At 36.9% G+C, this 10,031-nt stretch overlaps 1 non-coding gene across 1 annotated transcript; it reads left to right on the plus strand.

Annotated features, from left to right (window-relative positions):
- The first annotated feature begins 7,471 nt into the window (after nt 1-7,471).
- On the plus strand, nt 7,472-7,578 carry LOC128282932 (small nucleolar RNA R71). The gene has a single exon (XR_008273282.1). It is a non-coding gene; the product is annotated as a small nucleolar RNA R71 (small nucleolar RNA).
- Nucleotides 7,579-10,031: the final 2,453 nt, after the last annotated feature.

The following is a 10,031-nucleotide window of genomic DNA, read 5'->3' on the forward strand; positions in this document are numbered from 1 at the left end:
AATTTATACCAAAATGGGGGCTTGATAGTGTGGATGACTTCGACTTCAACGATCCCGAATCCGATTGCTATCGAGCGAAATCTAGAAAACTGAGAGCCAAAGCAATGAGTAAGCATTTTTATGCTTAGTAAGTCTCAAGGAATATAATCAACTCTAATTACAGCAATACATTCACATAGTTAAATGCATCATTTCATTAATGCACATTCACATAATCATACTTACTTCACCATCCCAACTCTTATGTTCATACACAAATAACGGCTTCATTAAGGCCGATAACTCGTTCCATCATAGGAGCGGATATTCACACGCCAGATACTCTAGCGCAGCAAAGCACACACCGCACTTACCTTGTCATTGGGAAATTTCACAAGTGCATTAGCTGAAATTTTCCAGCAAGCTTATAATTTTCAAATCACATACCTTCGAGTTTAACCGGATGTCGCTACTCGATCAATCGCCTTGGGACATAGCCCGGTTATGGTAACCCGCACCAAGGCCTCACGGACTTAACCCGGATATCACGATTTGCACAAATGCCTTGGTCTTAGCCGGATAGAATGACTCGCACGAATGCCTTGGTCTTAGCCGGATGTAGCCACTAGCACAATTGCCTTGGTCTTAACCGGTTATAATTTCCAGCATAATTGTCTTCGGGCTTAGCCGGATATCATTCAATTTCTCATGCACACATACATCAATAATCATTGGACATACATATTTATTTTCGTTACTAAGGCTCAAACACAATTATAATCACTAACATAATCGCCTTGGGACTTAGCCCGGTATCATTCAATACTCATACACACATAAATCAATAATCAATACATCCATATTTCATTCCACATAATTCAAGTAAGGTCACTTCTTGAGGACTTACCTCGGATGTTGTCGAACGGCTTTTACGGCTATTCGATTACTTTTTCCTTCCCCTTGTCCAATTGTGGCCCTCTTAGCTCTTGAGCTAATTCAAACAAATTCAATTTATCAAAACCTCATTGTGCTAGCTTATGGCGAATATGACAAGGAATTTAAATGGTCATATGGCCACCCTTTAGCTTGAATACACAATGGTCATGCACATTTTATACTACATCAAGCAATTCAATACAATTTATTCGAGCATCAAGGAAAAGCTAAGGCCTTCAATAGGCTACCCAAGGCCGAATATACTTGTCCATGTTGAGGCCAATTATGCACTTAATACCACACAAAAACAGCATGCATTTTACTAGTTAATGCTTTGCATATTGTAGCTCAAAACTTACAATATAGCATCAAGCACTCATATGTGTGCTAGGCAGAATGTGCTTACAATTTCACAATTATTCTTCAACATCTTCTTCTTTAAACAAACTTATTCATCACTTCCTTCATAACCAAAACATCATGTGCAAACATATATATACATATATGAGCATGGCGAATTTCAAGGTGTCCATAGCCATCCAAAACACAAATTTTAACTAACATGCAAGAAGCATGAACCATGCTCATGAATGCATCATGGCGAATATGACAATCATGCTCCTTTTCAACTTCAATCATGATAAAACAAAAGAAAGCTCAAAATCTTACTCAAGAGTAGACAATCCATCATTGCATGCATCATCATCAAGCTTCACACTTAGCATGCAATGGCTTTATCACCATAACAACTTTGGCCAAATACCATTTCCATGGCTTAACAAAGATTTGAGCCATGGCTAACATGCACATCAAGTTAGCAACCAAAACATGCATGAAACTCCTAACACAACCTCATACATACCTTAATCTTGATGCAAACTTAGCCAAATCTCCTTCTAGATCTCTTCCAAACCAAGCATGAAGCAAAAATCCTCCTTCTTCCTTAGTTTTGGCTCAAAGAAAGGATGAACAAAATTTTTTCTTTCCTTCTCTACAACTCACGGCAATGGGGGATTACCACACTCACACACATTTTTTTTTCATTTTTTATCACCCATACACCTTTGTTTATTATTTCACCCTAATGCACCAACAAAACATGTTTCATGACATGTTTAGCCCATCCTCCTTGTCATGGCCGCCACCACCTATAAAGGGGAATTTGACATGCAAGTCCATTATTTTGCATGCATGCTTTAATTAGTCATCACACATTTCCTATCATACTTTCAAAGTTCATTACTAAGTCCTTTCTTGTGGAATTCACCCTTATAACACTAAATCAATCATCATAAAATGTCATACATGAGCACACATATTATAGGCATCAAAATAAATTTTAATTATTTTTATGCCTCGGTTTTGTGGTCCCGAGACCACCTTCCGACTAGGGTCAATTTTGGGCTGTCACACGTGTGGTGTGGCTTAGGCCGTGTTTAGAGTTTTTAAAGTAGACATGGGCGTGTGAACTACTTGTGTGAGGAAGTCCAGGCAGTGTTGATTTCCCTTGTTGACCCATTTTCTTCGTTTTTGGCCTGTTTCTCACTCTTTTTACTCTCTTATGCTCACCTAAGTATAAAACATGAAATTAAAGAATTAGAAGGATCGAATTTCACAAATCTGATGATAATTCATCCAAAAATATGCTAAGCATGGGATAAAAATATGTATAAATTACGACTTACCAAATACCCCCACACTTAAGCGTTCGCTTGTCCTCAAGCAAAATCTTCAACTCACAATCAAAATAAATTCCTCTCAATTTATAATTCTCATCAATAGTATCATACCAAGTTTCAAACATTGAAGATTCATAAGTAATCATACATTGAAAATTCAACTCGAAAAACATCAAAGTTTCAAACATTCCAACTTGAGCATTTTATGACGAAAACATAGGTGTCTCCCCTTATCAAAGTAATCACCTTTGATTCAAAATATCACAGAGTTTCACATCCTCACTAAAGATTCACTCAAATCACTCGAGGTGTTTAAGGACAGGAAACTTAGCACTCCACAGTCAATATGAAAAGTTATTACCATAGGCTTGCATGAAAATCAAATCTCAACCATTATATATTGAGATGATACATCAATCAAAAGGTCTTTAGAGGGTTGTAACGTGGCTTTGGTTAGGGGGCATGGTCACAAGCTGAAAGAAAAGGTTAGAATCAAGATTTAATTAAAAAATTACCTAACTAGAAAAATACTAAAACTGACAAATTACATTCATAATTAGAAGATCCTAGAATTGAGCTTTTCTTCATGGAATATGGAATTAAATACTTAAGCTCAAGAACAAAAAATTACTACTAATATGTATGTATGTATGTATGTATATTTAAGAACAAATCAAAATAACATAGAACTTTGCTAACTATCAAAAATAAAACATATCTAAGCAATTTATTCAAATCAAATCTCGATAAAAATAGGGATCAAATGAGAGGATTTCAACAATAATGGGTTATGGGTTAATATTGAGGGTAAATCAATGAATGGCTTGTTAGGCTTAAGGGGGTTCACTAATGGTTAATTATGAGGGTAGACTTTTATGGAGTAAGTGGGTTAAACCTAGGTACCTTTATCATCTCAACATATCAAATCAAATGGTGTGGTCTTGACATGCATAATCGAAGCAAGTTCTAGAATAACAAATCAATATTGACGCACTCATAGCAACAATAAAAGTGAGCATGAAAGAAATAATATATGATCTAAAGGCTCAAGATTTCACAAAAATTATGGCTTTTTGATGTTAAACATGTGAATTTCAACTCAAGATAATACCTAAACTTGGGGGAACAACCTAAAAAATTTTAATTCTCAAAAATCAACTTATCATGCTTGATTCTCTAATTCCTTAAAGTTTAAACAATCAATGCATAAATGCTTATGTATTAATTCAGGACATACCAATAAAAATCATAAATCAATCAAAATTCATTCTATTAGTGATATGAGTGAGTCACGTGAGAATAAGGCAAAATTCAGGGATTTTTCTGATAATGATATGAATAACCCCCCTCCCCCACACTTAAGATGTAACTTGTCCTCAATGTACAAAGATAGATTTACTGAAGAATATAGATATAAGATTATAAGATAGGGAGAGAGGTGAAACTTCTTGAATGTTAAATGGAATCCTTGAATTGGAGTGATGGAAAGTAGTGGGCTAAGGTAACAGTGAGATTGGAGGAGGATACTCCAGTGGTGATCGAGGTTGGGTCTCACAACCGCAGTGTCCAGCGAAGAGGTTATCGTGGTGGTCGAGCAAGACATGGCAGTCGTGGAGGACCTTTTCCCGTGGAGTTGCAAATTCCTAAGTAATAGTGGGTTTTGGAGCTCTTTATAACTGCGATAGAATCAATAACTCTTTAGGAAATATAAAGTAGCATGATTACTCATAAAGAAATGGCTGAAACATAAATTGCCTAATATGAATTTTAAAACCTAAGGATGAAGTAAAAATAAAATTAAAGAGAAATAACATTAAAAGTAGTTTTAAAAAGATAAAAGTAAAAACATAAAGATAATAAAAAATCTTCAAAAATCTTCATCGCCAAATGGTTCGTGAGGTGGGGGTGGCAATGAGATGTGAAGGTGTTGACAAATCTGATGTAAGGTTGCATCAATCTATCAAAGCACTGAAAACATTACTGCTCGAATCGAGTGAGACGCTCAGAGATGTCAGAGAGTGAAGCAACTGCATGAACTGGGTGATGCACAGGTGGTGGATGAGAGGGTGGATCCTAGTGAGGTTGTGGAATTGGTGCGACAGCCACGAGCATGGGTAGTGAGGCCATGTGATCCGTAGTGAGGGTGCGCAAGGGTAAGAAGAGGGGAAAGAGGGGCAAGAGAGGGGAGAAAATAGAATAAGAAAGGAGAGTTAGGGGTGGCCGGTCGGTGGGGGGAAAGATTGCGGCGGCTAGGGTTAAGGTTTTTTTGGGGAAAGGGATGATTACTAGTGGGGGTTTATATAGATTCTGGGGCACACGGTCATGCTCGTGTGTTTCGTGGTTTTCAAATATTGGCGCGTCCGAAATTTGGCCCATGCCCATGTTCTTTGGGCATGTTGGTGCACACGATTGTGTCTCACGACCGTGTCCTGCTTTGTTCATTTCTCCCACGCCCGTGTATAAATACACACACCCGTGTTATTTTGACAGGTTCAACCACAGCTGGTGGGCACGGGTGTGTCGCACTCCCGTGTTAATTTTTCAATTTCTACAATGGCTTATAGACACAGGCGTGTTGCATGCCAGTGTTGATTTGGCAGAATTGCCCACGGCCACATCGCACGACCGTGGCAATGTATCGAATCCCGTGTTGGGAAAAAATTTGCTCTATTTTCATAAGACCGTATCGCACAGCCGTGTCGCAGCCCATGGTATGAGCACGGTCTAAGGCACACCCGTTTTCCTGGCCGTGTGGATTTGGAAAACCTGCGTTTAATGATTCAGTTAATGATTAGATGTTAAAGACTAAAATTTAAAGAAATTAACACTGTTAGTGCTCGGGTTGCCTCCCGAGAAGCGTTATTTATAGTCTAAGCTAGACTTACCTCTCGGGTGCGTGGTCATGGTGGTGCGAGGAGTTTACACTCCTTATTTTTGCGATCAATCTCATTAAAATAAGGTTTTTGACGAGTACTATTTACCTTAGACGTGCGGAATTTAGAATGAGTTACCTCGATTGTACCATATGGGAAAATGTTGTGTACCGTAAAAGGGATTGCTCCATTAGGTTTAGAAGTGGCAATACGAGGGTCCGCTACATCTAATAGTACTTTGTCTCCAACCTTAAGTTGATTTGGTGAAAAATTGAGCCCGTCATGGCATGGTTTTGGTTTATTGTTTGTTCTCGATTTCTGTGTCCGCCATTCATCTAGTTCCTCGATTTGTAGCCTTTGTTCTTCATAGATGGGTCCTTTATTGTTACTTGAACATGGCTCATGTATGCTCTTTAAACATGTTTCCTACAAAGAAGGTTGCACCACATGATCACTATTAGTAGCATAACTTATACAACCACCCTTGATATCCGATGTGTTACTCAAATTACGAGCTTGAAGAGTGATTTTTTCATCACCCACACGAAGTTTGAGTTCACCTGTACCAATATCAATAATAGTTCTATAGCAGTTGCTAAAAAGGGTCTTCCTAAAATTAAAGGTACGTCACTATCCTCTTCTATATCTAGAACAACAAAATCAATTGGGAATATAAATTTGCCAATTTTAACAAGTACATCTTCAATAATACCCCTAGGAAATCTGATTGTCTTATTTGCCAATTGAACGCTCATCCTAGTTTGTTTTGGTTTCCCAAGACATAGTTGTTTAAACATTTTATAGGGCATGACATTAATACTAGCCCCTAAATCAGCCAAAGCATTTTTAACGTTTAAACTACCAATGAAACAAGGAATCGTAAAACTCCCTAGATCTTTCAACTTGTTGGGTAGCTTATTCTGAAGAATGGCTAAGCAAACTATGTTCAACTCCACATGCGACGCCTCATCCAACTTCCTTTTATTTGCTAAAAGCTCCTTTAAAAATTTAAATACATTTGGCATCTACGAAAGAGCTTCAATAAACAGTAAGTTAATGTGTAATTTCTTTAATAGTTTAAGGAATTTACCAAATTGTTCGTCCGTAGGTCTTTCCTTATTGCACTGGGGTATGGCACACGAGGTTTGTACTCTATACTTACCGATTTTCGCTCATTATGGTCCGTCTCACCTTTACCTTCACTTACCACAATTCCTTGCCTCGGCTCTGGTTCAGGTTCAACTAACCCTTCCTTATCTCGAACGGTAATTGCATTGAGTTGTTCCCTTGGGTTTGATTCAGTATTACTCGGCAAGCTACCTTATGGTCGTTCAAAAATCAGTTTGGCAAGTTGGCCTATCTGGGTTTCGAGCCCCTGAATCGAAGCTTGTTGAGTTTTAAGTGTTGTCTTAGTATTCTAAAATTGAGTTTCTGTCACCAAGATAAATTTCATTAGCATCTCCTCAAGCTTTGGTTTCTTTTTCATACTAGTAAGGTGGTTGTTGAAAGCCTGGGGGATGTTATGGCCTTTGATTTCCTTGGCCACCCCCCGAGAAGTTGGGATGGTTCCTTCAACCTACATTATAAGTGTTATTGTATGGGTTATTTTGAGGTCTAGAATTATTATTACCCATATATTGAACTTGTTCTTCCTCGGTGTTAGGGTTGAAAGATAGATATTCTGTGTGTACTTCTCCTCCATTTGAATCGCACCTCATCACTGAATGTACCTGAGTAGAACCATACAGACCGTCAATCTTTTTATTTAACAGTTCTACCTGGTTAGATAGCATAGTAACCGCTTTGAGGTTGAAAACACTGGCTGCTTTTGTTGGCTTTATTCTTATGACTTGCCACTGATAGTTATTCAGTGACATCTCTTCAATAAATTCATAAGCCTCTTCAGGTTTTTGTTGTTTAAATTTCCATTGGGCTGCGTCGATGAGTTGTCTTGTTGAGGTGTTCACACCGTTGTAAAAAGTCTGAACCTGTAACCATAAAGGTAACCCATGGTGAGGGCACCTTCTCAATAGATCCTTGTATCTCTCCCATGCATCATAGAGTGTTTCTAGATCCATCTGCACAAAAGAAGAGATATCATTCCTCAACTTAGCCATTTTAGCCGACAGAAAATATTTAAGTAAGAATTTTTCGGTCATTTGTTCCTAAGTAGTGATTGACCCTCGTGGTAACGAGTTAAACCACTGATTAGCTTTGTTTCTCAACGAAAAAGGAAACAACTGAAGGTGAATGGCATCGTCAGAAATGCCATTGATCTTAAAATTGTTGGCAAACTCTAGGAAATTCACCAAATAAGTGTTTGGATCCTCGTCATGCAAACCATCAAACTAAACAAACTATTGTATCATTTGAATTTTGTTAGGTTTTAGTTCAAAATTATTTGCAGCAATAGCAGGTCTAACTATACTCGATTAAGCTCCTATTAAAGTAGGTTTAGCATAATCATACATAGAACAAGGAGCAGGATTCTGATTTGTTGGATCTGCAGCAACCATAGGAGGAAACTGATTATTCTGATTTTCAGCCATTTCCCCGGTTGTATTATGGATATCTTCCTCTTGTCCTTCCTCTATGTTTCTTAGGTTTCACTTTATTTCTCTTCAGTTTCTGTGAGCTGTGCTTTCAATCTCACTGTCAAAAAGTAATGGTCCTGACGGGTTTCTTCTAGTCATAAACTATAAAAACCTGTCAGAAGAAAACAAAAGAAAATTTATTAAAATTAACAAAACTAAAATAAAATTTAAATTGCAATAAAATAAATGGCTAAAGTAATAAAAATTAAGCGTTCCTAATATTTCAGTTCCCCGGCAACGGTGCCAAAAACTTGATGTGATATCTCGTGATGAGTTTTATATTTATGATTGATCGTACTTGAAAACTAGCTATTATCACGATAAAGGCAAGCACACCTATCGAACAGTATTATAGTTTATAACAAGACCGGAATGTCAAACCCACAGGAACTAAAAGTACTAGTATTAACCTTCTTTTTATCATCTAGCCTAAAAATAAGGGGATTTATTTTATCTAAACTAATTAACTAAACTAAGACTGCATAAAAAGTAAATTTGGGAAATGCTTTTGGGAAAACTGATTGATTTAGACAATACCCAATGGAAAAATTCCACCTAGACTTCACTTGTTATTTGATTCCGAATTAGACGATTTATTCATTTGAATTGATCCGTAAAAATCCCTAATTTATATTAATATCTCTCTCAAGACTAACAATGTCTAACCCTAGGTTGATTAATTGAAATCTCTTTCTAATTAAAACCCCTAGCGTTGCATTAACTCAATCTATAGATTCCCTTATTAGGTTTGACCCTAATCCGGCAGATTTATGTCGCCCTATGTTTAGGGGTGCAATCAACTCCACTTAATTATGCTAGATCTACTCTTAGACAAGGACTTTTGCTCCTCTGAATAAGCACATCAATACTTGAATCAATAACCTGGAATATTAAAGCAAGAATTAAGAACACATAATTAAGATCAAATCAAATATTTATCATATAATTTAGAAAATAATAACAGGATCCGTCTTAGGTTTCATTCCCCTTAAGTATTTAGGGGATTTAGTTCATAAGTGTAAAAGAAAACATCTCAAAAGAATAATGATAACAAAACATAAAGAAACCCAAAAATCCCGAAGGAAATTGAAGGGAGATTTTCGGTCTTGAAGGAGAATCTGGCTTCTGAGATGGATCAATTGGCTTTCTTCGAGTAGTTTCTTGCCTCCTACTCTGCGTGTTATCTCTAGGTTCCTCCTGGGGTATTTATATAGGCTTTAGAATCCTTCAAAACCCTCAAGAGTGGCCTTTTTCGAGTAGAACTAGACTTGGGATTGATAGAGACACGCCCGTGTGGTGTGGCTTAGGCCGTGTTTAGAGTTTTTAAAGTAGACATGGGCGTGTGAACTACTTGTGTGAGGAAGTCCAGGCAGTGTTGATTTCCTTTGTTGACCCATTTTCTTCGTTTTTGGCCTGTTTCTCACTCTTTTTACTCTCTTATGCTCACCTAAGTATAAAACATGAAATTAAAGCATCAAATTCCATAAATCTGATGATAATTCATCCAAATATATGTTAAGCATAGGATAAAAATATGTATAAATTACAACTTATCAATTGGCTATGTATGTGGAACTTTGGTGCTAGTTTCCCATGTAGCCGATAGTATTCCGAATGGTTTAATAGGTAAATGAAAGATGTGGTTGAGTATGAGATTGATATGAGATGGTATAGGTATGTACATGAGCCGTATAAGCTTTAAATCGAGGAAACTTGTGAAAGACACATTTAATCTTATGATTGAAAATATGAAAGGTTTGCTAGTTAATATGAGTTACATGTTGATAAGTTCAATTTGTTGAATTGTGCATTTATGAATAGATTGAATTTATTTCATATGAGCTTACTAAGCTATAAAGCTTACTTTATTTTTTTTTGTGTTTTATAGTGATTTCAAGGCTAACTCAGATTTGGGAATCATCGGAGACTTCATTACACTATCAAGCTATCATTTTGGTACTCTTGAATTT

This window comes from Gossypium arboreum, chromosome 10, assembly GCF_025698485.1.
Source record: "Gossypium arboreum isolate Shixiya-1 chromosome 10, ASM2569848v2, whole genome shotgun sequence".
Classification (NCBI taxonomy): Eukaryota; Viridiplantae; Streptophyta; class Magnoliopsida; order Malvales; family Malvaceae; genus Gossypium; species Gossypium arboreum.